We start from the raw sequence: 6,882 nt of genomic DNA, 5'->3' as shown, positions 1-6,882 counted from the left end.
AAAAGATTCAATAAATGAATCAAAGAGGAAAGAGAATATATGTGAGGTAAAATTAAAAAAAATTCATTAAATACTAAGACAAAAGTAAATTTTATTTTATTAAAAAAAACTAAACCCCTCTAACAAAGTTTAACTTATATTTTGAACTAAAAGGAGTAATTTGTTATCCAAAATATTCCTATTAATTAAAAATTAAGAAGTAATTTCTATTCATATGATTAAATAGATAGTTTAAAAGACTACCACATATCCGTTATAAATAACTAAGTTAACTATTTTTTTAAATATCCCTCTAGGAGATAGTATATTTTTGTGTGGGAGATTATTTCAAACATTTTGAGATCATATTATTGATATAGAGATGTAATGAAAAAAATATAACTTTTAATCCCTAAATTCTCCTAATTATCAGTTTAGTCCTTAGATTTTAACATAGAAAATAGTTCTTGTAATTGTTGTTTATAGGTATAAAAATTATAAAATTGAGTTGTTTTCAATAAAAGAGAATTATAATAACCAACTTATTTTGAGTTAGCAACTATAATGGCTAAAACCCCTTCACTAAAAGCAACACCTGCTTATGATTAAAGTCTTGTGTAAAATAAATCTCGAGAGGTTAGATCAGCTGGCTGGGGCTGTCCTAGCTTAACCACGAGTCTCAAGTTCGAACCGTGGAAATACAGCACCCTTAGGGGCCAGAAGGCGCCGACCGAAAGGTTCCTTGCAAACCTTCGATCCGAATTAGTCTGGGACCGCTGTCACAGCTGAAAGATACCTATTGCCCTAGGATACCGGATGGAGAAATCAAAAAAAAAAAGTCTCGTGTAAAATATATCAAATGTCAAAAAAATAGGTTTGGACAATTTATTTGTTTGTCACCAAAACTGAAGTCTTTTAATAGTTGGTATAGCATAACGGACCCATTAATAATCAATTAATTTTGATAATATAATTATTATGTAATTTAATGGACATGATTTATTTCAATCCACGTTCTTTATTTGTTTTACATTAATATCTAAAACGTGGCCAACAGGCTTCACACTTAATGGGATCTTATTAGTTAACATGAGATCCAGTCCAAAAACAATACGGTGAAGTCCTACAACAAGACATTTAAGAACCATCAGCCTACGGAGACCATTCGGGCCACCATGCCGACCCTGTGAAGATTGACTTCGCTGTTCTTGATAGTTGATGCAAGCGTAAGAACAACGAAAACGAACTTGCATGAGATAGTGGAGGAGCATCCATCATCGCAATGGTTTTGTCAAAACTTTTTTGTCTGAAACAAAAGTCACAATGCAAAACACAGACAAGAGACCTGCAAAAACAAATGACACAGGCAGCAACACAGAACGTGCATCCGCCTTGCATATACCTTGGAGATGCCACCCAAACCTTAAAAGTCCCTCCATGCATAAAAGACCCATTGAGCCATCTGTCAAGTGGAAATTTCTGGTGTGCTGCACAATCATAGAACTGAAGGAGAGGGTTAAGATTAATTAGAAAACTCACCACTCTAATGTAACAAAGCCAGAGTTTGGACGGAGTAATGCTAGGGAGCAATTTACAACCAGCTGATCATCAATAACCTGAAATCTAAAAGATAGTATCCAGTTACAGTGCTTCAGTTTCAACTGAGGTAACCCAAATCAACCATTTGAATTCCATGTAAGTTGTTGTTTCTTCCCTCCCACCTCCAAACTGGTTCTGGCTGCTCTGCTTCTGCAAACTGATTCCAAAAGAAACTAGTCCCTACAAACCATAATAGAACACATTAACCTTTATAAATACACACAACCATAATCACAGCCAGGAGAGTTCATAAAATATACGCATTCATCTATCTAATGCTGTCTAAACATAATCATGAAGTATGACGTTGGCAGAAATTTAAATATTAAAGGATAAGATCATGTATATTTACAAGCAACCTAACCAAATAAATTCAATATGACTAAAATTCAAATAAGCCTGATGTAATTGAATTACTGGTGAATAAACCGTAAATATAAATATGTAAAAAACCCCCAAATGGCATTTGTTACTTTTTCTTTTCTTTTCTTTTTTTGTTTTTCCACTTTGCCATCCAAATAGCGCTGGTTACAAAGCATACATTTCAGCTCCAATGACATCAAGTTACTATAATATACTTTCGAAGTCTTTTCTCATGTTTGCTTTAGAGATGGTAGGCTTCAAAGGGACAAAGAATGCTTGAATGAGACAGCCTTTAATCATCAGATATCTATATATCTATAAAACCTAAGGGGTTTGAAGGTGATTTCTTGTGCATCACAAAAGCCTGCTTTTGTTGCACGCTAATCAACAGCTAACAGATGCTCTGGGTTAGTTTCTTTTGCAGAGACTCATGGGTCATATATATATAATAATACACATACAAAACCTATTGATTCCAAGATGTATCGTACTATACTCATGTCACCAACACCATCTGTATATGAAGATCAGTAGGCCAAAAAGGTAAATTTATCAGGGTGTTGAAATCTCCTCATCTAATGGCTTTATAGTTAACACCCATCTCGACTCTGCTTCTAACAATTCACATTGACAGCAGAACACAACAGAGCTACAAATGTACATATTCTATCTCAACTTATGTGCATAAGTAGATACACCTATACATATTCTCAGCAATGCTACTACCAATGCTCAACTGTTGCTTGCCAGTAGCCTCGGAATCTAACACCCTGAATTGTTATAAAATAAAAGCTCTAATAGAATCTAAGAAAGCTTGGATACTCCACGATGTGAAACTGAATACAAGCCCATGGTTGTCCATTCTACAATATAATTATCATGATTTCAGGACTTAGGCTGCTGCGAAGTAGTGGTCGGAGGAACAGGGATATTGCACCTCGTGTTTTTGGGATGTTTGTGGGAAAACTATTTCTACGCTTCATTCATCTCAGAATGCAAAAAGCTATCATACAGAATTATCTTTAACAATAATAAATTAGCAAGGACAAGATTCTCAATGAACTCACAAGGCTTCAGGCTAACATCTTTTCAACATAGAGCCTTCTACTACTCTAGTGAACTTTCAATATCATTTTGTTGTCCGTCAAGAGCATGGAGTGTGTAAAAGTTTCCTCAGTAAACTAAGCCAAAGTCAGTCGTAGAACTTTAATCCTAGGCCTCACCCAGAACTTCTTTTTACCCTATCCTCAAATGACAAATCGAAAATAATACAAACTTGATAATAAGATACTACCTGATGTGATAAGGACGGATGTGATGAATTCGCTAGGAGAGAGTTATAATACCGTATGCAATTAAAAAAATAGTAATTGCATCAATGAAGAGATTTAACAAGTTGGCCAGAGTAATTGGCACATCCTCACATCAGTTCAACATACAGAGAACTATCATAAGATGACATAGATGGAAATGCACCAGATAAGACTCCTTAATCAAAACATGACTTGGCATGAAATTTTACTTACCAGTATTTTATCAACCCATCCCAGCCACACGTTGCTACCTTGCTTTGTTCCAACGGGTGCCACTCACATCCAATGCAAACACCTTCATGACACTTGAGAGTTCTGAATACTTTGCAACTCTTCCAATCCCAGAACCAGCACTTGCCCTCCCCGTCTCCAGATATGACAAAGCGCCCATCCGGGGAAAAATTCACCTGACATGCATATCCGGCAACAATGTGTCCAGCAAACCTCTTCTTCTTGTTAAGTTGGAACTTCTCCCTAGTGCTATAGATGAGTATTGATTATCCAGGCTTTGTGCAGCTAGCCAATTGGAGTTGGGATGGAGTGAAATGGATGGCATAGAGTGCATGTGTGGTTCGCTGATGTACTTAATAACCACAGGAATACCAAATTCCCATACTCGGAGAGACTTGTCATCACTGGAAGTAACAAATCTCCTGTTGTTGTCAACAAATGTGATGGTATTCACAGCCCCAAATGCTGATCGTACTCTTGCGTTATTTGCCCAGTATTCATATCCCACTGGACAATCTTTTTATCACTCATACCAGCCAACAAAACATTCTGCTTATCCTCATCAGGATTAAGCTTGACCACATAAGGGATTTTCCCAGTTGAGAAGGTGGATATCACTTGACCAGTCTCCGTATCCCAATACTTAATATTTTTATCATAACCAGCACTCAAAAACTTACTCCCATCATTACTAAAACAAATGTCCCTTACTGCTTTGGAATGGCCCATATAAGTTCTCATACATTTACCGGAATTGAACACGTCCCAAATCTTCACCTTTGTATCCATACTTGCCGACAGAATCAAATGCCCATACTTAGGGAAGAAACGTATAGCAGATACTCCCTTGGTGTGCCCACTCCATGTATGTACAAGCCTTTTAGGAATATAACAATGATCATTACTGGCCTTTGCATCCTTAGGAGGTGCAATCCAAGACCTACCCTGGTAATCTCTTTCCTCCTTCCCGTGAAAAGTACTCTTATCTTTAACAACCTCTCCTTTCTCACCTCCAAATCCACTCTTTTCTTCTCCCTTCTTCTTGGCATACTCTTCCGCATATTTCTTCTGCTCCTCGGTTAATTCGGTTTGCAATCCTTCCTTCTTACCCGCCCACGGGCTCTTCTTATTCTTCATTAACCACGTATCAGTAGCTGGGTTATCAACCTCGATCATATCAACATCATCTCCCTCTGCATCTTCCTTGTCCGCTGATTCTTTCTTCTTTTCAAGCTTCCTCTTCTTCTGTTCAGACTGCGGTATGTTGTAGACCGAAATCCCATCATTCTTCTGCAGTACCTCCAAGTCCCCAACATAATTATACCCAGCAGAGGCTGACGGGTCGGCAGCATAGCCGTACTTGTAGAAAGTATTGTACTGCTCATCAAAGACAAAGGGCTCAATAGAAGCGTCTTCTACGAAACCCAGCTTGTGATTGCGCATACCTTGAGCAATGCCGTCCTTGGCGTACGGATGCGCCGGGCCATAAAGAGGCGCCCATAGCTGGTCGTAGGTGGGGTTGAAAGGGACCACGTGGTGAGTGGGGTCAATGGGTTTTGAAAAGGTTTGATTGGCTTGAGCGACAGTCAGCGCAAGCATGGTGTCGTCGACCTTGGGGGCGGCAGATTTGGCAGGAAGAAGGCGGGGCGGGGAGGATTCTGGTGAGGAATTAGGGTTTTGTTGACCGTGGTTATCAGAGTTGTCCGAATCATTGTCGTTGTGATCTGCATAGTTCTGAAGAAGATCCATTCAGGTGTTGATGATGGAGAATTGGGAGGATCAAATTCAAACGGAAGAATCTAAAACTCCGAGGTCCCAAAAATCAGCTGACCTGCTGCGGAAAAGGCCGCAAAGGCAGAAGCGGCAACGATTCCGAATGTCTATACCAATTTGTGGCCGAAATACCTTGCCGCGGTGGCGAGTTTTTACGGTCATGTTAGTAGCTATTGGCTAATAATTTAAACGCATTGGTGTCCTTACAAAGAATTTTGACCATGGTAACTATTAAAATTTTAAATGGTAATTTGTTATCCTTATAATTTAATAAGAATTTACTGACAAAAAAATTAGTAAGAACTTAATTTGAATTATTATTAAATATGGAAATTAAAACTCAAAATATATACAAAGACTAAAATCAAAACTTATCTTTATTTTCCTTTGCTGGCATCATAATTTATTTATGATCTGTATATACTCTTTCAATCTTAGATATAAAATTTATTTTGTAATGTATTTTTTTAATATTATTTTGTAATGTAATTTCACCTAGAATGGAGAGTAATTTTCAGGACACTTATTGAAAATTTTAAAATAATTCGAATTTGCAAAAGAAAGGCAATTTTTTAATCATCCATTCTAGACGATGTGCCTTGCGATTCTTACTACCTAATAGATACCCAATCATATTAGGAAAAATCCCAAAAAAAATCCTTAGAATATTGGGAATTCCAAATTGAGTCCTGGAATTGTATAAATGACAAAAAGAGTCAATGACCTAATCTGTCATTTGTAAAATAAAAGGAAATTGATAACTTTACCCTCATTTGCATTTATTCATTATAATGATTTAAGGAATCACTATAAGGGTTTAGGTGTTACCTAGATTCGTGGATAGAATAATTGCTCACTTTTTTGTAGTCAGGTGCCTTGTTATTAACTACAACTAATCGTGTAATTACTAGAACAGTGTAAGCGTTACCTAAATTTATTTTAAAAAAATAACTATTCACTTTTGTTTAATCAAAATAAAGTTGTCAATTCCTCTTGATTTTTACAAATAACAGACTGAGTTGTTAACCCTTTCTATCATTTGGACAATTTCAGGACCCAATTAGAAATTTTCTATATTCCAATAACTTTCCAATAACTTAACAAGATAGACATTGTTAAACCCATATACCATCTCAGTTATCTGTAACTAGGGCTGTTCACGGGACGGATCGGGGACCGGGATAGGCCCGTCCTGGTTCCGTCCTGATGAACAGTAACGGGACACATTTTCTATCCCGTGTCCCGGTCCCGGTCGGGACGGGACCGGGACGTCCCGAATGTATTTTTTTTAATTTTTTAAAAAAATCTGATTTTTTAATTATATTTTTTTGGGTTTAAACCTTATAAAAAACATCTTTTTATTTTCTTTTTTATTTGTTTGGGCACTCTTAAACAAAAGCTCAAAATATTACATATAATAGTCATTAAAAACTTTAAACAAAAGCTTTTAACACAATAAAAACTTGCTAAAAATTCTAATCATCAATGATCCCAAATCATTAACAAATATAAAACTCTAAATAAATATTTCCATAGTTATATACAATAGTATCAAATCTTTAAAAAATATGAAAAAAATGATATTATATAAATAGGATAAAAATTAAAAAAAAAAAAAGGGACC

The 6,882-nt window shown here is 36.3% G+C and overlaps 1 pseudogene; it reads right to left on the bottom strand.

Annotated features, from left to right (window-relative positions):
* Window positions 1-3,463: 3,463 nt before the first annotated feature.
* On the bottom strand, window positions 3,464-5,320 carry LOC114730612 (pre-mRNA-processing factor 17 pseudogene; annotated as a pseudogene).
* Between the last annotated feature and the right edge of the window lie 1,562 nt (window positions 5,321-6,882).

Source organism: Neltuma alba, unplaced genomic scaffold (assembly GCF_004799145.2).
Source record: "Neltuma alba isolate B1F8T4 unplaced genomic scaffold, ASM479914v2 tig00012745_pilon, whole genome shotgun sequence".
Taxonomy (NCBI): Eukaryota; Viridiplantae; Streptophyta; class Magnoliopsida; order Fabales; family Fabaceae; genus Neltuma; species Neltuma alba.
The sequence above is the reverse complement of the archived record's forward strand: the minus strand, read 5'-3'. Positions and strand labels throughout refer to the sequence as shown.